Source organism: Triticum urartu, chromosome 6A, assembly GCF_056163025.1.
Source record: "Triticum urartu cultivar PI428250 chromosome 6A, HENAU_Tu73, whole genome shotgun sequence".
Classification (NCBI taxonomy): Eukaryota; Viridiplantae; Streptophyta; class Magnoliopsida; order Poales; family Poaceae; genus Triticum; species Triticum urartu.
This window is the reverse complement of record NC_141878.1, coordinates 187,051,439-187,072,470: the sequence shown is the minus strand read 5'-3', so window position 1 is coordinate 187,072,470 and position 21,032 is coordinate 187,051,439. Positions and strand designations below refer to the sequence as shown.

The 21,032-nt window shown below is 39.4% G+C and overlaps 1 pseudogene; it reads left to right on the top strand.

Annotated features, from left to right (window-relative positions):
• The first annotated feature begins 1,374 nt into the window (after window positions 1-1,374).
• Window positions 1,375-21,032, top strand: part of LOC147964683 (uncharacterized) — a 51,733-nt pseudogene continuing 32,075 nt past the window's right edge.

The following is a 21,032-nucleotide window of genomic DNA, read 5'->3' as shown; positions in this document are numbered from 1 at the left end:
TGGTGGCAGGCTTGTGTCAGGCTAGGGGCCCACTGGCACATTTAGTCCTGGTTCGTGTCACAAACCGGGACTATAGATGCACCTTTAGTCTTGGTTTGTATAACCAGCCGAAACTAAAGATGCTCCTATATAAACCCTTCATCGAGCCCGAGCTCTTTGTTCTTCCGCTGTTGCTCGAGCTCATCCTCCATTTTTGCGAAAAATTGTCAAGGTTTGAAGGACCCCATCCATCCAAGTGTTCACAAAGGTTAGCAACTTTGTCATTTCATCTCTCATTGCTAGATTAGCTCTTGCAATGCTCTATAGGTATAGTGATTTGTGGGTTTTAGTTTGGGATTATTTATATGTGGTAGTTTATTTGATTTATATGCAATTTGAGCTCAAATTAACTTCTTAGTTTGCATGTGTAGGTGTGGTTTACTTAGTGCCTTCCCGTCCCCATTCTAACCACCGTCAATTGCCCGCACCGCCCCGTCGCCGGCACCACTTTAGTGAGCCTCTTGTTCTTATCCTTCTTATAGAAAATTCATGTTTGTGTGATTTAGATAGTTACTTGTATAATTTTATTACCGATATGTTGTTTGTTATACATAGTGGCATGGTTTTGACATCCGTCCCCGTCGGCCCTCGTCCGGTTTATGATTCGAATGTGGTATATTCTCTTTATTAGTATTTGTTGCATTTCAAGTTTATGATAAATTATGCCCATCAAGTTGACATAGATATTTTTATCTAGGAGGTATGTCAACCGGAAATTCCAACCGACCCTCTTCTCGAGAGGTCAAATTTAGTTGAAAAAGAAAACAATTACTTGATTTTTTTTTTGAAAAGAATTGAGTAGGAGAAGATGGAATTGGAGTTGCATGTTGCCGATGTCGTCGATGATCACAAAATCAAGATGGATGCAATGCGCTCGAAGATTAGAAAGATTAGAAAATCTTCCATTGATAGTGAGGCTTGGTATCATTATGTTGTTGGATCAATTGTTACCTTAGTTACGATCTTGATCGCATTTGTTGTTGCATTTAAATGCTTTGGCTAGAGAGTTTGTATGTTGTTTTATGAGAATAAGTGTGTATGAACTTTATGTATGAACTTGTATTAATTTGGTCTTTTCGGTGTTGTGTAATGAAGATGAGCCGGCAATGGATGTACGATGACCGATGCTCTCCCCAGTTCATTAATGGCGTGCATACTTTTCTGATTACGACTAAGGCAAACAAGCGAGCGGATGGTTTTATGTGTTGTCCATGTGCTGACTGTAAGAATGATTGAAATTACTCTAACTCAACAACCATTCACATCCACCTGTTTGAGTCCGGTTTCATGTCCGGCTATAACTGTTGTACCAAGCACGGAGAAAGAGGGGTCCTAATGGAAGAGAATAAAGAAGAAGAGGATGACAAAGGCTATCCTAGACATGGGTTCCCTGAATACTATGGTACAACAATGGGGGAAGAAGCTGAACCGGCAATGCGGGAAGAAGCTGAAGAAGAGGCATCAGATGAGCCCGCTGATGATCTTGGTCGGGCCATTGCCGATGCAAAGAGAAACTGCGCAAGTGAAAAGGAGAGGCTGAAATTGCAGTGCATGTTAGAGGATCACAAGAAATTGTTGTACCCAAATTGCGAAGCTGACAAGAAAAAGCTAGGCACCACACTGGAATTGCTACAATGGAAGGCAGAGAATGGTGTATCTGACAAGGGATTTGAAAAGTTACAGATAATGTTAAAGAAGATGCTTCCAAAGGACAACGAATTGCCCGACAGTATGTACAAAGCAAAGAAGGATGTGTGCCCTGTAGGATTAGAGGTGCAAAAGATACATGCATGCCCTAATGACTGCATCCTCTACCGCGGTGAGTATGACGATTTGAATGCATGACTGGTATGCGGTGCAATGCGCTATAAGATCAGCCGCGATGACCCTGGTGATGTTGAGGGTGAGCACCCCAGGAAGAAGATTCCTGCCAAGGTGATGTGGTATGCTCCTATAATACCACAGTTGAAACGTTTGTTGCAAAACAAAGAGCATGTCAAGTTGATGCGATGGGACAAAGAAGACCGTAAGAAAGATGGAAAGATGAGAGTACCCGCTGACGGGTCGCAGTGGAGAAAAATCGAGAGAAAGTGGGAGGACTTTGTAGATGACGCAAGGAACTTATGGTTTGGTCTAAGTGCAGATGGCATTAATCCTTTTGGGGAGCAGAGCAGCAATCATAGCACTGCTACCTCTTGAGCATGTGTTGGTTTTCCCTTGAAGAGGAAAGGGTGATGCAGCAAAGTAGCATAAGTATTTCCCTTAGTTTTTTGAGAACCAAGGTATCAATCCAGTAGGAGATAACATGCAAGTCACCTAATACCTGCACAAACAATCAAGAACCTTGCAACCAATGCGATAAAGGGGTTGTCAATCCCTTCACGACCACTTGCAAAAGTGAGATCTGATAATAATAATAAGATAAATATTTTTGGTATTTTTGTTGTATAGATTGAAAAGTAAAGATTGCAAAATAAAATAAATAGTAAACTAGAATTTTAGATCAGAAACTTATATGATATAAAATAGACCCGAAGGCCATAGGTTTCACTAGTGGCTTCTCTCATGATAGCATGTATTACGGTGGGTGAACAAATTACTGCCGAGCAATTGATAGAAAAGCGCATAGTTATGAGAATATCTAGGCATGGTCATGAACATAGGCATCACGTCCGTGTTAAGTAGACCGAAACGATTCTGCATCTACTACTATTACTCCACACATTGACCGCTATCCAACATGCATCTAGAGTATTAAGTTCATAAGAACAGAGTAATGCTTTAGGCAAGATGACATGATGTAGAGGGATAAACTCAAGCAATATGATATAAACCCCATATTTTTATCCTCGATGGCAACAATACAATACGTGCCTTGATGCCCCTACTGTCACTGGGAAAGGACACCGCAAGATTGAACCCAAAGCTAAGCACTTCTCCCATTGCAAGAAAGATCAATCTAGTAGGCCAAACTAAACCGATAATTCGAAGAGACTTGCAAAGATATCAAATCATGCATATAAGAATTCAGAGAAGAACCAAATATTGTTCATAGATAAACTTGATCATAAATCCACAATTCATCGGATCTAGGCAAACCCACCGCAAAAGAATATTACATCGAATATATCTCCAAGAACATCGAGGAGAACTTTGTATTGAGAACCAAAGTGAGAGAAGAAGCCATCTAGCCAATAACTATGGACCCGAAGGTCTGTGCTCGACCACTCACACATCATCGGAGAGGATACGATGTTAATGTAGAAGCCCTCCGTGATCGATTCCCCCTCCGGAAGATCGCCGGAAAAGGCCCCCAGATGGGATCGCATGGGTACAGAAGGTTGCGGCGGTGGAAAAGTGGTTTCGTGGCTCTCCTGGATGTTTTTAGGGTATACGAGTATATATAGGTGATAATCCCCAAGTGCAAGGAATCATCATAGCAATTTGCAAAGCTGGAAGGGATAAGTATGGAGTGTCGAACCCACAAGGAGCTAAAGGTAAGATCAATATTCTCTCAAGCCCTATCAGCCACTGATATGACTCTACATACACCGAAGGTTTGCTTCCAACTAGCAACGAGAAATAAAACTATGTTGTGGGTATGAAGAGGATAACTTTGTATGATATCGGAGAGCTAAAATATAAAAGTAGGTGCTGTTATCATGAAGTTAGAATATATTACTAAATATTATAAATAGAGAGTGTGGAATAATGGTGGATCGGTGTGCGGAATTGTCCTAGGCAATCATTAACAAGACCAGTAATCACTATTGCAGTTTCATATGAGGGAGAGGCATAAGCTAACATACTTCTCTACTTGGATCATATGCACTTATGATTGGAACTCTAGCAAGCATCCGCGACTACTAAAGATCATTAAGGTAAAACCCAACCATAGCATTAAAGCATCAAGTCCTCTTTATCCCATACGCAACAACCCCCTTACTCGGGTTTGTGTTTCAGTCACTCACGCAACCCACTATAAGCGAATCATAAACGTATCGCAACACCCTACAGCGGGAATCCCTCACGCTTGCGCGACACGGAGGGCACCATAGGACAGCACCAAAGTAAAACATACAACTCATACCAATCTAGATCATCAATCAACCCAAAGACAAAGGATATCTACTCAAAACATCATAGGATGGCAACACATCATTGGATCATAATATGTGGCATAAAGAACCATGTTCAAGTAGGGATTACAGCGGGGTGCGGGAGAGTGGACCGCGTAAAAGAAATGAGGATGGTGATGATGATGGTGATGTTGATGAAGACGATCACCGCGGCGATAATTCCCCTCTCGATGGCACTCCGGTGCCACCAAGAGAGAGGAGGAGAGGTTCTCCCCCGTGTGCTTCCTCCTCCATGGCCTCCCCCTGGATGGGGAGAGGTTCCCCCTCTGTTCCCTTGCCTTCATGGTGATGATGGCCCCTCCGGGATCCTCCTCCATGCCCTCCGGTGATGATGGCCCCCTTCGGCAGGGTGCCGGAGAGGGCCTAGATTGGTTTTTGGTGGCTACGGAGGCTTCTGGCGGTGGAACTCCCGATCTAGTTTAATTTTCCAAGGTTTCTGTATTTATAGGAATTTTTAGCATCGGTCTCACGTCAAGGAGGTGCCCGAGGCGTCCACGAGGCAGGCCCACACGCCTGGGGGGTTGGGCGTGCCCCCCACCCTCGTGGATGCCCCGGGACTCTCTTGGCCCAACTCTTTTACTCCAGGGTCTTCTTTTGGTCCATAAAAAATCATCAAAAATTGGCACATCAATTGGACTCCGTTTGATACTCCTTTTCTGTAAAACTCAAAAACAAGGAAAAAACAGAAACTAGCACTGGGCTCTAGGTAAATAGGTTAGTCCCAAAAACCATATAAAATAGCATATAAAACATCCAAGGTTGATAATATAATAGCATGAATACTTCATAAATGATAGATACATTGGAGACGTATTAGCATCCCCAAACTTAATTCCTGCTCGTCCTCGAGTAGGTAAATGATAAAAGAAATAATTTATGAAGTGTGAATGCTAGCAAGTGCATAAGTTTCATCAATGATAGTTCCAATCACTTTTTCTAGCGTCATTATATATCATAACAGTAGCTCATTTTCATAAAACTTTTCATGATCAAGTAACAAGCTATTCACATGTTAAAGTATAGATCATAAACTCTCTTGAAACTAACAAACTATATTCTCAGTCATCAAACAATTGCAATTCATCTTATTTTCAGGAAGGGTCTATGTCAGAGCTTTGATTTAGGAAACTCCACATACTCAACTATCATTTAGTCTTTCACAATTGCTAACACTCACATGATATTTATGGGTTCAAAGTTTTAATCGGACACAGAGAAAGATAGGGGCTTATAGATTCGCCTCCCAACTTTTACCTCAAGGGTAATGTCAACAATAATAGTTCATGATAACTTACATCCAATTGGATATATATATATATATATATATATATATATATATCAGGATCTTTCCAACACAATGTGCTTGCTAAGGGATAAAATGTAAAAAAGGAAAGGTGAAGATCACCATGACTCTTGCATAAGGTAGAAGATAAAAGTAAAAGATAGGCCCTTCGCAGAGGGAAGCAGAGGTTGTCATGCGCTTTTATGGTTGGATGCACAAAATCTTAATGCAAAAGAATGTCACTTTATATTGCCACTTGTGATATGGACCTTTATTATGCAGTCCGTCACTTTTATTTCTTCCACATCACAAGATCGTATAAAGCTTAGTTTCTCCACATTAATAGATCATACATATTTAGAGGGCAGTTTTTATTGCATGCACCGATGACAACTTACTTGGAGGATCTTACTCAATCCACAGGTAGGTATAGTGGACTCTCATGGCAAAACTGGTTTAAGGAATGTTTCGAAGCACAAGTAGTATCTCTACTTGGTGCAAAGAATTTGGCTAGCATGAGGGGGAAAAGCAAGCTCAACATGTTGGATGATCCAAGACAATATACTTTATTTTGGATATAAGAAAACATAACCCATTACGTTGTCTTCCTTGTTCGACATCAACCTTTTAGCATGTCATATTTTAATGAGTGCTCACAATTATAAAAGATGTCCAAGATAGTATATTTATATGTGAAATCTCTCTTCCTTCAATAATCTTTCATGAATTGTTCAAGTGACCAATTCTAGGTTTGCTAACTTTCAATAAGTTTACTACCTATAATTATTCTATGTGAAGTCATTACTCCCCATGGTATAAGCATATGAAACATATATAAATTCAGATTTATGATATTCAATTATTCAACCATTTACTCATAGGATATACATGAAGCACGTGAGTAAATGACAAACTACTCCAAAAGATAATAGTGAAGGACACTGAGTAGTCAAATAATTAACTAGCCATGGGAGGATTCTTTTTCATTTAATAATTCAGATCCAATGATTTTATTCAAACAGCAATTAAAATTGAAAATATGCTCCAAGCAAAACACATATCATGTGACGAATAAAAATATAGCTCCGAGTAAGGTATACCGATAGTTTTGAAGACGAAAGAGGGGATGCCTTCTGGGGCATCCCCAAGCTTAGGCACTTGAGTCTTCCTTGAATATTACCTTGGGGTGCCTCGGGCATCCCCAAGCTTAGGGTCTTTCCACTCCTTATTCTCCTCATATCGATATCTCACCCAAAGCTTGAAAACTTCAATCACACAAAACTTAATGGAACTTCGTGAGATAGGTTAGTATGATAACGAGTAAACCATTCACTTTGGTACTGTCAAAGACAAGGTTCATAATTGTTCTCACACAATGCCTACTGTACCATATAATTTCTACAATTTATATTGAGAAATATAAGTCATAGAAACTAGAAAACAAGCAAACTATGCAATGAAAACAGAATCTGTCAGAAACAGAACAGTCTGTAATGATCAAACACTAACCATACTTCTGCTACTCAAACAATTATGAAATAAATTGGTGGACGTGAGGAATTTGTCTATTAATCTTATGCAAAAAGAATCAACCTAATATCACTCTCCAATAAAAAATGGCAGAAGATCTCGTGAGCGCAAAGTTTCTGTTTTTTACAGCGAGATCACATTAACTTTCACCCAAGTCTTCCCAAAGGTCTTACTTGGCACGTTATTGAAACAAAAGCTATAATACATTATTAATAAAGTATCTTAATCATGATAACACACAAAAAAATTAAGGGTAAATATTGGGTTGTCTCCCAACAAGCGCTTTTCTTTAATGTCTTTTAGCTAGGCATGATGATTTCAATGATGCTCACATAAAAGATAAGAATTGAAACATAAAGAGAGCATCATGAAGAATATGACTAGCAAATTTAAACCTAACCCACTTCCTATGCCTAGGGATTTTGTGAGTACACAACTTATGGGAACAAGAATCAAGTAGCATAGGAAGGAAAAACAAGGACAACTTCAAAACTTTAAGCACATAGAGAGGAAACTTGATATTATTGCAACTCCTACAAGCATATATTCCTCACTCATAATAATTTTCAGTAGAATCATGAATGAATTCAACAACATAACCATCACATAAAGCATTCTTTTCATGATCTACAAGCATAGAAAATTTTCTACTCTCCACATAAGCAAAATTCTTCTCATTCGGAATAGTGGGATCACTAGTTCCTAGAGTTGACACTCTTCCAAACCCGCTTTAGATGATAGTATTATTCATACTCCAAAAGATATAAGTGAAGTTCACGGAGCATTCCACAATTAATATAAACTAACCAATGTCCAAGCTCAAAATGTATAAGTGAAGCACACGAAGCATTCTATAAAACCATACTCAAAAGATTTAAGTGAAGCACAAAGAGCAATTCTATAAGATCATACTTAAAATATATAAGTGAAGCACATGAAGCATTCTATAAATCAATGAAGGGATATCTCATACTAGCATGGTTCATAAAGGAAGAACAAAATAACAAAGTACACAAATCATGTGAATGAAACAAAAACCGAGGTATACCGATAATTGTTGAAGAAGAAAGATGGGATGCCAACCGGGGCATCCCCAAGCTTAGATGCTTGAGTATCCTTAGAATATTTACTTGGGGTGCCTTGGGCATCCCCAAGCTTGAGCTCTTGCCTCTCTTTATTCTTCTCACATCGGTAACTCCTCGTTCTTCGAACACTTCATCCACAAAAAACTTTAACAAAAACTTTGTGAGATCCATTAGTATAATAAAGCAAATCAGTACCTTTAGGTACTGTTGAAAACTCATTCCAATTTCATATTAGAACTATATATACTGTATTCCAACTTCACCATGGTTCATACCCCCCGATACTACCCATAGATTCATCAAAATAAGCAAACAACACACGAAAAACAGAATCTGTCTAAAACAGGACAATCTGTAGTAATCTGAAGGTTTAGTAAACTTCTGTAACTCCAAAAATTATAAAATAAATTTGACAATTTGAATTTTTTTTACAGAAGTAAAGTGCAAAAAGTTTTAGACCCATTTGACTTTCCAGTAAAAAAATGTAAAATCACGCGCTACAGCCAAAGTTTCTGTTTTTGTTCTGCACATAGTAAACAAGCAATCTAATCATCCTAAAACCAAGGCTCGGCACATTATTTTTATAATACAATGGATATATATATAAGGGGATAATTATTTACATAGAAACTTCCATGAAAATTTTTAAATTGTTTCCGTGAGCATGAACACAAGTGCTCAAGGTTGACCCTCACTTCTTCAATGCATAACTTTCCAATCACTTCTCTTTTTGAAAAACTTTTTAGGCATGATAGGCAAGTAATTTTTTTGGTATTTTCATTCTCTTAATTTTTTTTATGTTTCACCCACAACTAAACAGAAAAAAAAGAAAAAAAATCTACTTAGTGAAGAAAGCAAACAAGCATACACGAGAATATCAACCCTACGCTATTGCTCCCCGGCAACGGCGCCGGAAAAGAGCTTGATAATCCCCAGGTGCAAGGATTCATCATAGCAATTTCCAAAGGTGGAAGTGGTAAGTATGGAGTGTCGAACCCACAAGGAGCTAAAGGTAAGATCAATATTCTCTCAAGCCCTATCTGCCACTGATACGACTCTACGTACACTATTGCAGTTTCATATGAGGGAGAGGTATAAGCTAACATACTTTCTTTACTTGTATCATATGGACTTATGATTGGAACTCTAGCAAAAATCCGCAACTACTCAAGATCATTAAGGTGAAACCCAACCATAGCATTAAAGCATGAAGTCCTCTTTATCCCATACGCAACAACCCCCTTACTCGGGTTTGTGTTTCAGTCACTCACAACCCACTATAAGTGAATCATAAACGTATCGCAACACCCTACAGCGGGAATCCCTCATGCTTGTGCGACATGGAGGGCACCATAGGACAACACCAAAGTAAAACATACAACTCATACCAATCTAGATCATCAATCAACCCAAACACAAAGGATATCTACTCAAAACATCATAGGATGGCAACACATCATTGGATCATAATATGTGACATAAAGCACCATGTTCAAGTAGGGATTACAGCGGGGTGCGGGAGAGTGGACCGCGTAAAAGAGATGGGGATGGTGATGATGATGGTGATGTTGATGAAGACGATCACCGCGACGATGATTCCCCTCTCGATGGCACTCCGGTGCCACCAAGAGAGAGGAGGAGAGGTTCTCCCCCTTGTGCTTCCTCCTCCATGGCATCCCCCCTGGATGGGGAGAGGTTCCTGATACGTCTCAAACGTATCTATAATTTTTGATTGCTCCATGCTATATTATCTACTGTTTTGGATGTTTATGGGCTTTATTATACACTTTTATATCATTTTTGGGACTAACCTATTAACCCAGAGCCCAGTGCCAGTTTCTTTTTTTTAACCTTGTTTTAGGGTTTCGAAGAAAAGGAAAATCGAACGAAGTCCAATTGACCTGAAACTTCACGGAACTCATTTTTGGAAGGAAAGAAGCCCAGAAGACTGGAAGTGCACGTAAGGGAAGCTTCGAGGAGGCCACGAGGTAGGGGGCGTGCCCACCCCCCTAGGGCGTGCCCTCCACCCTCGTGGGCCCCTTGTGGCCCCCCTTACGTACTTCTTCCGCCTATATATCTCCATATACCCTAAAAACATCAGGGAGCACAATAGATCGGGAGTTCGCCGCCAGAAGCCTCCGTAGCCACCGAAAGCCAATCTAGACCCGTTCCGGCACCCTGCTGGAGGGGGCAATCCCTCTCCGGTGGCCATCTTCATCATCCCGGTGCTCTCCATGACGAGGAGGGAGTAGTTCTCCCTCGGGGCTGAGGGTATGTACCATTAGCTATGTGTTTGATCTCTCTCTCTCTCGTGTTCTTGAGGTGGTACGATCTTGATGTATCGCGAGCTTTGCTATTATAGTTGGATCTTATGATGTTTTCTCCCCCCTCTACTCTCTTGTAATGGATTAAGTTTCCCCTTTGAAGTTATCTTATCGGATTGAGTCTTTAAAGATTTGAGAACACTTGATGTATGTCTGGTCGTGCGTATCTGTGGTGACAATGGGATACCACGTGATTCACTTGATGTATGTTTTGGCGATCAACTTGCGGGTTCCACCCATGAACCTATCCATAGGGGTTGGCACACGTTTTCGTCGTGATTCTCTGGTAGGAACTTTGGGGCACTCTTTGAGGTTCTATGTGTTGGTTGAATAGATGAATCTGAGATGGTGTGATGCATATTGTATAATCATGCCCACGGATACTTGAGGTGACATTGGAGTATCTAGGTGACATTAGGGTTTTAGTTGATTTGTGTCTTAAGGTGTTATTATAGTACGAACTCTAGGGCTTTTTGTGACACTTATAGGAATAGCCCAACGGATTGATTGGAAAGAATAACTTTGAGGTGGTTTCGTACCCTACCATAATCTCTTCGTTCGTTCTCCGCTATTAGTGACTTTGGAGTGACTCTTTGTTGCATGTTGAGGGATAGTTATATGATCCAATTATGTTATTATTGTTGAGGGAACTTGCACTAGCGAAAGTATGAACCCTAGGCCTTGTTTCAACGCATTGCAATACCGTTTACGCTCACTTTTACCATTAGTTACCTTGCTGTTTTTATATTTTCAGATTACAAAAACTATTATCTACCATCCATATACCACCTGTATCACCATCTCTTCGCCGAACTAGTGCACCTATACAATTTACCATTGTATTGGGTGTGTTGGGGACACAAGAGACTCTTTGTTATTTGGTTGCAGGGTTGCTTGAGAGAGACCATCTTCATCCTCCGCCTCCTACGGATTGATAAACTTTAGGTCATCAACTTGAGGGAAATTTGCTACTGTCCTACAAACCTCTACACTTGGAGGCCCAACAGCGTCTACAAGAAGAAGGTTGTGTAGTAGACATCAAGCTCTTTTCTGGCGTCATTGCCTGGGAGGTGAGTGCTTGAAGGTATATATTTAGATCTTGCAATCGAGTCTTTTAGTTTCTTGTTTTATCACTAGTTTAGTTTATAAAATAAAATTACAAAAAAACGGAATTAAGGTTACCTCATTTGTTTCATCTTTTTAACATCTATCAAGAAAATAAGGATTCCGATAATTGTGCTCAAGTGCTAGAAGAAGAATGCATTAGAATGTTTGGCACTAAATCTTTGAATGATGAGCATGATTGCAATGTTGTTAGTATGAATTCCTTGAATATCCATGATGCTAATGATATGCAAAGCCACAAGCTTGGGGAAGCTATGTTTGATGAAGATGATATATTTTGTCCCCCAAGTTTTGATGAGCAAATTTATTATGATAAAAGCATGCCTCCTATCTATGATGATTATTGTGATGACACGTATGCTTTAAACAATAATGATAACAATGAAACTTGTCATCTTGATTTCAATTTTCAATCCCATGATAGTTATTTCGTTGAGTTTGCTCCCACTACTATTGATGAGAAGAAATTTGCTTATGTTGAGAGTAGTAAATTTTCTATGCTTGTAGATCATGAAAAGAATGCTTTAGGTTCTGGTTATATTGTTGAATTCATTCATGATTCTACTGAAAATTATTATGAGGGAGTAATATATGCTTGTAGGAATTGCAATAATATCAAGTTTCCTCTCTATGTGCTTAAAGTTTTGAAGTTATGCTTGTTTTACCTTCCTATGCAAGTTGATTCTTGTTCTCACAAGTTGTTTCCTCACAAAATCCCTATGCATAGGAAGTGGGTTAGACTTAAATATATTAGCAATATTTTTCATGATGCTCTCTTTATGTTTCAATTCTTATCCTTTATGTGAGCATCATTGAAATCATCATGCCTAGCTAGGGGCGTTAAACGATAGCGCTTGCTGGGAGGCAACCCAACTTCATTTTTGTTCCTTGATTTTTGCTCCTGTTTAGTAATAAATAATTCATCTAGCCTATGTTTAGATGTGGTTTTATGTTTTAATTAGTGTTTGTGCCAAGTAGAACCGTTGGGGAGACTTGGGGAAAGTCTTGTTGATCATGCTGTAAAAAACAGAAACTTTAGCGCTCACGAGAATTGCTGCCATTTTTTATTGGAGAGTGATATTTAGTTAATTCCTTTTTAAGATGATTAATAGATAAATTCCTCAGGTCCATCAATTTATTTTAGAATTTTTGGGGTTCCATAAGTATACGTTTGATCCAGATTACTACAGACTGTTCTGTTTTTGACAGATTCTGTTTTTCTATATGTTGTTTGCTTATTTTGATGAATCTATGAGTAGTATCGGAGGGTATGAACCATAGATAAGTTGGAATACAGTAGATATTACACCAATATAAATAAAGAATGAGTTCATTACAGTACCTTGAAGTGGTGATTTATTTTCTTATACTAACGGAGCTTACGAGTTTTCTGTTAAGTTTTGTGTTGTGAAGTTTTCAAGTTTTGGGTAAGGATTCAATGGACTATGGAATAAGGAGTGTCAAGAGCCTAAGATTGGGGATTCCTAAGTCAACCCAAGGGAATATTCAAGGACAACCAAGAGCCTAAGCTTGGGGATGCCCCGGAAGGCATCCCCTCTTTCGTCTTCGTTCATCGGTAACTTTACTTGGAGCTATATTTTTATTCACCACATGATATGTGTTTTGCTTGGAGCATCAATTTATTTTGTCAGGATTTACTTGATGTTATTTAGAACAATGTTTTGCGTCTTTTATTTCAATAAAAGTGGCATTGATAGCCTTTACTGTGCCTATTTTACAAGTCTTCATGTTGCTGTTTGAAAACAGAAAGTCTACCGCTGTTGCAATAATTCCCTAGAAAAGTCAGAATGTGATAAAATGTTGAGACCTTTTCCATATTAATCTCTTATAAATTTACTACAGTGGGAATTTTCTTTCATAATATTTTGAGTTAGGGAAGTATGGATCTTGCCGCACTCTTTACAGACTATCCTGTTTAGGCAGATTGCTGTCATGTTTGCATTGTTTGCATATGTTTGCTTCTTTAATGATTCTATTTGAGGATAGGACTATTAAATATGAATAGGCATTTAGTATGCAATGTTGAATAATAATTTTAGTGATTTGCTCTAGTAGAGTATGATAAGGTTTTTGCAATGGTTTATACTAACTTATCTCACGAGTCCTTGTTGAGTTTTGTGTGGATGAAGCTTTTGAGGTTTAGGGAGACCATGATATGAGAGGAATTAAGGAGACACAAAAGCTCAAGCTTGGGGATCCCCAAGGCACCCCAAGATAATATTTCAAGAAGTCTCAAGCGTCTAAGATTGTGTATGCCCCGGTTGGCATCCCACCTTTCTTCTTCAACAACTATCGGTTAGTTTCGGTTGATCCTAAGTTTTTGCTTCTTCACATGATGTTTGTCATTCTTATAATGTCATTTTATTTTGCTTTGCTTGCTGTTTTAATAAAGTATCAAGATCTTAAATCCTTAAATGTTAGATAGTCTTCACATAGTTGCATAATTATTCGACTACTCATTAGTCTTCACTTATATCTTTCAGAGTAGTTTGTCATTTGCTCTAGTGCTTCACTTATATCTTTTAGAGCACGGTGGTGGATTTGTTTTATAGAAACTACTGATCTCTCATGCTTCACTTAGATTATTTTGAGAGTCTTAATAGCATGGTAATTTGCTTAAAATCCTAATATGCTAGGTATTCAAGATTAGTAAAATTTTCTTATGAGTGTTTTGAATACTAAGAGAAGTTTGATGCTTGATGATTGTTTTGATATATGGAGGTAATGATATCAAAGTCGTGCTAGTTGAGTAGTTGTGAAATTGAGAAATACTTGTGTTGAATTTTGAAAATCCCGTAGCATGCACGTATGGTACACGTTATGTAACAAATTTGAAACATGAGGTGTTATTTGATTGTCTTCCTTATGAGTGGCGGTCGGGGACGAGCGATGGTATTTTCCTACCAATCTATCCCCCTAGGAGCATGCGCGTAGTGCCGAGGTTTTTGATGACTTGTAGATTTTTGCAATAAGTATGTGATTTCTTTATGGCTAATGTTGAGTCCATGGATTATACGCACTCTCACCCTTCCATCCTTGCTAGCCTCTTCGGTACAGTGCATTGCCCCTTCTCACATTGAGAGTTGGTGCAAACTTCGCCGATGCATCCAAACCCCGTGATATGATACGCTCTTTCACACATAAACCTCCTTATATCTTCCTCAAAACAGCCACCATAACCTACCTATTATGGCATTTCCATAGCCATTCCGAGATATATTGCCATGCAACTTTCCACCATTCCGTTTATCATGACACATTCATCATTGTCATATTGCTTAGCATGATCATGTAGTTGACATAGTATTTGTGGCAAAGCCACCGTTCACAATTCTTTCATACATGTCACTCATGAGTCATAGCACATCCCGGTACACCGCCGGAGGCATTCATATAGAGTCATCTTTGTTCTAGTATCGAGTTGTAATCATTGAGTTGTAAATAAATAGAAATGTGATGATCATCATTTTCTAGAGCATTGTCCCAAGTGAGGAATTAAAAAAAGGAGAGAAAGGCCATAAAAAAGGAGAAGGCCCAAAAAAAATAAAAAAGAAAAAAGGAGAAAAAGGCCATAAAAAAGAGAAGGCCCAAAAAATTGAGAGAAAAAGAGAGAAGGGACAATGCTACTATCCTTTGCCACACTTGTGCTTCAAAGTAGCACCATAATCTTCATGATAGAGAGTCTCTTGTTTTGTCATTTTCATATACTAGTGGGAATTTTTCATTATAGAACTTGGCTTGTATATTCCAACAATCAGCCTCCTCAAGTGCCCTAGGTCTTCGTGAGCAAGCAAGTTGGATGCACACCCACTTAGTTTCTTTTGTTGAGTTTTCATACATTTATAGCTCTAGTGCATCCGCTGCATGGCAATCCCTACTCCTTGCATTAACATCAATCGGTGGGCATCTCCATAGCTCATTGATTAGCCTCGTTGATGTGAGACTTTCTCCTTTTTTGTCTTCTCGACATACCCCCCTCATTATATTCTATTCCACCTATAGTGCTATGTCCATGGCTCGCGCTCATATATTGCGTGAAATTTTATAGGTTTGAGATTACTAAAGTATGAAACAATTGCTTGGCTTGTCATCGGGGTTGTGCATGATGAGAGCATTCTTGTGTGACGAAAATGAAACATGACTAAATCATATGATTTTGCAGGGATGAACTTTCTTTGGCCATGTTATTTTGAGAAGACATAATTGCTTAGTTAGTATGCTTGAAGTATTATTATTTTTATGTCAATATGAACTTTTGTCTTGAATCTTTCGGATCTGAATATTCATGCCACAATTAAGAAGAATTACATTGAAATTATGCCAAGTAGCACTCCGCATAAAAAAATCTGTTTTTATCATTTACCTACTCGAGGACGAGCAGGAATTAAGCTTGGGGATGCTGATACGTCTCCAACGTATCTATAATTTTTGATTGCTCCATGCTATATTATCTTCTGTTTTGGATGTTTATGGGCTTTATTATACACTTTTATATCATTTTTGGGACTAACCTATTAACCCAGAGAACAGTGCCAGTTTTCTGTTTTTTACCTTGTTTTAGGGTTTCGAAGAAAAGGAAAATCAAACGGAGTCCAATTGACCTGAAACTTCACGGAACTCATTTTTGGAAGGAAAGAAGCCCAAAAGACTTGAAGTGCATGGAAGGGAAGCTTCGAGGAGGCCACGAGGTAGGGGGCACGCCCTCCACCCTCGTGGGCCCCTCGTGCCCCCCTGACATCCTTCTTCCGCCTATATATCTCCATATACCCTAAAAACATTAGGGAGCACAATAGATCGGGAGTTCCGCCGCCAGAAGCCTCCATAGCCACCGAAAGCCAATCTAGACCCTTTCCGGCACCCTATCAGAGGGGGCAATCCCTCTCCGGTGGCCATATTCATCATCCCGGTGCTCTCCATGACGAGGAGGGAGTAGTTCTCCCTCGGGGCTGAGGGTATGTACCAGTAGCTATGTGTTTGATCTCTCCCTCTCTCTCATGTTCTTGAGGTGGTACGATCTTGATGTATCACGAGCTTTGCTATTATAGTTGGATCTTATGATGTTTTCTCCCCCCTCTACTCTCTTGTAATGGATTAAGTTTCCCCTTTGAATTTATCTTATCGGATTGAGTCTTTAAAGATTTGAGAACACTTGATGTATGTCTTGCCGTGCGTATCTGTGGTGACAATGGGATACCACGTGATTCACTTGATGTATGTTTTGGTGATCAATTTGCGGGTTCTGCCCATGAACCTATGCATAGGGGTTGGCACACGTTTTCGTTGTGATTCTCCGGTAGGAAATTTGGGGCACTCTTTGAGGTTCTATGTGTTGGTTGAATAGATGAATCTGAGATTGTGTGATGCATATCATATAATCATGCCCACGAATACTTGAGGTGACATTGGAGTATCTAGGTGACATTAGGGTTTTGGTTGATTTGTGTCTTAAGGTGTTATTCTAGTACGAACTCTAGGGCTGTTTGTGACACTTATAGGAATAGCCGAATGGATTGATTGGAAAGAATAACTTTGAGGTGGTTTCGTACCCTACCATAATCTCTTCGTTCGTTCTCCGCTATTAGTGACTTTGGAGTGACTCTTTGTTCCATGTTGAGGGATAGTTATATGATCCAATTATGTTATTATTGTTGAGGGAACTTGCACTAGCGAAAGTATGAACCCTATGCCTTGTTTCAACGCATTGCAATACCGTTTACACTCACTTTTACCATTAGTTACCTTGCTGTTTTTATATTTTCGGATTACAAAAACTATTATCTACCATCCATATACCACTTGTATCACCATCTCTTCGCCGAACTAGTGCACCTATACAATTTACCATTATATTGGGTGTGTTGTGGACACAAGAGACTCTTTGTTATTTGGTTGCAGGGTTGCTTGAGAGAGACCATCTTCATCCTACACCTCCTACGGATTGATAAACCTTACATCATCCACTTGAGGGAAATTTGCTGCTGTCCTACAAACCTCTGCATTTGGAGGCCCAACAACATCTACAAGAAGAAGGTTGTGTAGTAGACATCAGTTCCCCCTCTGGTCCTTGGCCTTCATGGTGACGATGGCCCCTCCGAGATCCTCCTCCATGTCCTCCGGTGATGATGGCCCCCTCCGGCAGGGTGCCGGAGAGGGCCTAGATTGGTTTTTGGTGGCTACGGAGGCTTCTGGCGGCGGAACTCCCGATCTAGGTTAATTTTCCGAGGTTTCTGTATTTATAGGAATTTTTGGCGTCGGTCTCACGTCAAGGAGGTGCCCAAGGCGTCCACGAGGCAGGCCCACATGCCTGGGGGGGTGGGGGGGGTGGGCGCGCCCCCACCCTCGCGGACGCCCCGGGACTCTCCTGGCCCAACTCTTTTACTCCGGGGTCTTCTTTTGGGCCATCAAAAATCGTAAAAAAATTGGCACATCAATTGGACTCCTTTTGATATTCCTTTTTTGTAGAACTCAAAAACAAGGAAAAAACAGAAACTGGCGCTGGGCTCTAGGTTAATAGGTTAGTCCAAAAAATCATATAAAATAGCATATAAATGCATATAAAACATCCAAGGTTGATAATATAATAGCATGAATACTTCATAAATTATAGATACGTTGGAGACGTATCAATAGGCGAAATAAGTACGTCGATGGATCTACGAGGGGCCCACGAGGGTGGGGGCACGCCCTAGTGTGGTGGGCGCGCCCCCCTACCTTGTGGCCTCCTTGTTGCGTCTCTGACTTCCACTGCAAGTCTCCTGGATGACGTTTGTTCCAAGAAAGATCCTCGCGAAGGTTTTGTTCCGTTTGGATTCCGTTTGATATTCCTTTTTTGCGAAACACTGAAATAGGCAAAAAAACAGAAACTGGCACTAGGCCTCCGGTTAATAGGATAGTCCCAAAAATAACATAAAAGTGCATATTAAAGCCCATTAAACATCCAAAACAGATAATATAATAGCATGGAACAATCAAAAATTATAGATATGTTGGAGACGTATCAACATCCCCAAGCTTAATTCCTGCTCGTCTTCGAGTAGGTAAATGATAAAAACAGAATTTTTGATGCGGAATGCTTCCTAACATAATTTTTAATGTAATTTTCTTTATTATGGCATGAATATTCAGATCCGAAAGGTTCAAGACAAAAGTTTAATATTGACATAAAAATAATAATACTTCAAGCATACTAACCAAGCAATTATGTCTTCTCAAAATTACATAGCCAAAGAAAGCTCATCCCTACGAAATCATATAGTTTGGCCATGCGTCATTTTCGTCACACAAAATGCTCCCATCATGCACAACCCTGATGACAAGCCAATCAATTGTTTCATACTTTAGTATTCTCAAACTTTTTTCAACTTTCACGCAATACATGAGCGCGAGCCATGGACATAGCACTATAGGTGGAATAGAATATGATGATGGAGGTTGTGTGGATAAGACAAAAAAGGAGAAAGTCTCACATCGACGCGGCTAATCAACGGGTTATGGAGATGCCCATCAATTGATGTGCATGCGAGGAGCAGGGATTGCCATGCATCGGATGCACTAGAGCTATAAATGTATGAAAGCTCAACAAAAGAAACTAAGTGGGTGTGCTTCCAACTTGCTTGCTCACGAAGACCTAGGGCATTTTGAGGAAGCCCATTGTTGGAATATACAAGCCAAGCTCTATAATTAAAATTCCCACTTGTATATGAAAGTGACAAAATAAGAGACTCTCTATCATGAAGATCATGGTGCTACTTTGAAGCACAAGTGTGGAAAAAGGATACTAACATTGCCCCTTCTCTTTTTTTCTGTCATTTTTTTGGACCTTCTCTTTTTTATTTGGCCTTTATTTTTTGATTTCCTCACATGGGACAATGCTCTAATAATGATGAACATCATACTTCTATTTATTTACAACTCAAAAATTACAACTCGATACTAGAACAAAATATGACTCTATATGAAGCCTCCGGCGGTGTACCGGGATGTGCAATGATTCAAGAGTGACATGTATAAAAAATTATGAGCGATGGCTTTGCCACAAATACGATGTCTACTACATGATCATGCAAAGCAATATGACAATGATGAATCGTGTCATAATAAATGGAACGGTGGAAAGTTGCATGGCAATATATCTCGGAATGGCAATGGAAATGCCATAATAGGTAGGTATGGTGGCTGTTTTGAGGAATATATAAGGAGGCTTATGTGTGATGGAGCGTATCATATCACGGGGTTTGGATGCACCGGCGAAGTTTGCACCAACTCTCGAGGTGAGAAAGGGCAATGCATGGTACCGAAGAGGCTAGCAATGATGAAAGGGTGAGAGTGCGTATAATCCATGGACTCAACATTAGTCATAAAGAACTCACATACTTATTGCAAAAATCTACAAGTCATCAAAAACCAAGCACTACACGCATGCTCCTAGGGGGATAGATTGGTAGGAAAAGACTATCGCTCGTCCCCGACCGCCACTCATAAGGAGGACAATCAAAGAAACACATCATGCTTCAAATTTGTTACACAACAGTTACCATACATGCATGCTACGGGACTTGCAAACCTCAACATAAGTATTTCTCAAATTCACAATTACTCAACTAGCATGACTCTAATATCACCATCTTCATATCTCAAAACAATCATCAAGTATCAAACTTCTCATAGTATTCAATGCACTCTATATGAAAGTTTTTATTATACCCATCTTGGATGCCTATCATATGAGGACTAATTTCATAACCAAAGCAAATTACCATGCTGTTCTAAAAGACTCTCAAAATAATATAAGTGAATCATGAGAGATCAATAATTTCTATAAAATGAAACCACCATCGTGCTCTAAAAAGATATAAGTGAAGCACTAGAGCAAAATTATCTAGCTCAAAAGATATAAGTGAAGCACATAGAGTATTCTAATAAATTATGATTCATGTGTGTCTCTCCCAAAAGGTGTGTACAGCAATGATGATTGTGGTAAACTAAAAAGCAAAGACTCAAATCATAGAAGACACTCCAAGCAAAACACATATCATGTGGTGAATAAAAATATAGCCTCAAGTAAAGTTACCGATAGAGGAAGACGAAAGAGGGGATGCCTTCCGGGGCATCCCCAAGCTTAGGCTTTTGGTTGTCCTTGAATTTTACCTTGGGATGCCTTGGGAATCCCCAAGCTTAGGCTCTTGCCACTCCTTGTTCCAAAATCCATCAAATCTTTACCCAAAAACTTGAAAACTTCACAACACAAAACTCAACAGAAAATCTCATGAGCTCCGTTAGTATAAGAAAACAAACCACCACTTTAAGGTACTGTAATGAACTCATTCTTTATTTATATTTGTGTTAAACCTAATGTATTCCAACTTCTCTATGGTTCATACCCACGATACTAGCCATAGATTCATCAAAATAAGCAAACAACACGTGAAAAACAGAATCTTTCAAAAACAGAATAGTCTGTAGCAATCTGGAGGTTTGAATACTTATG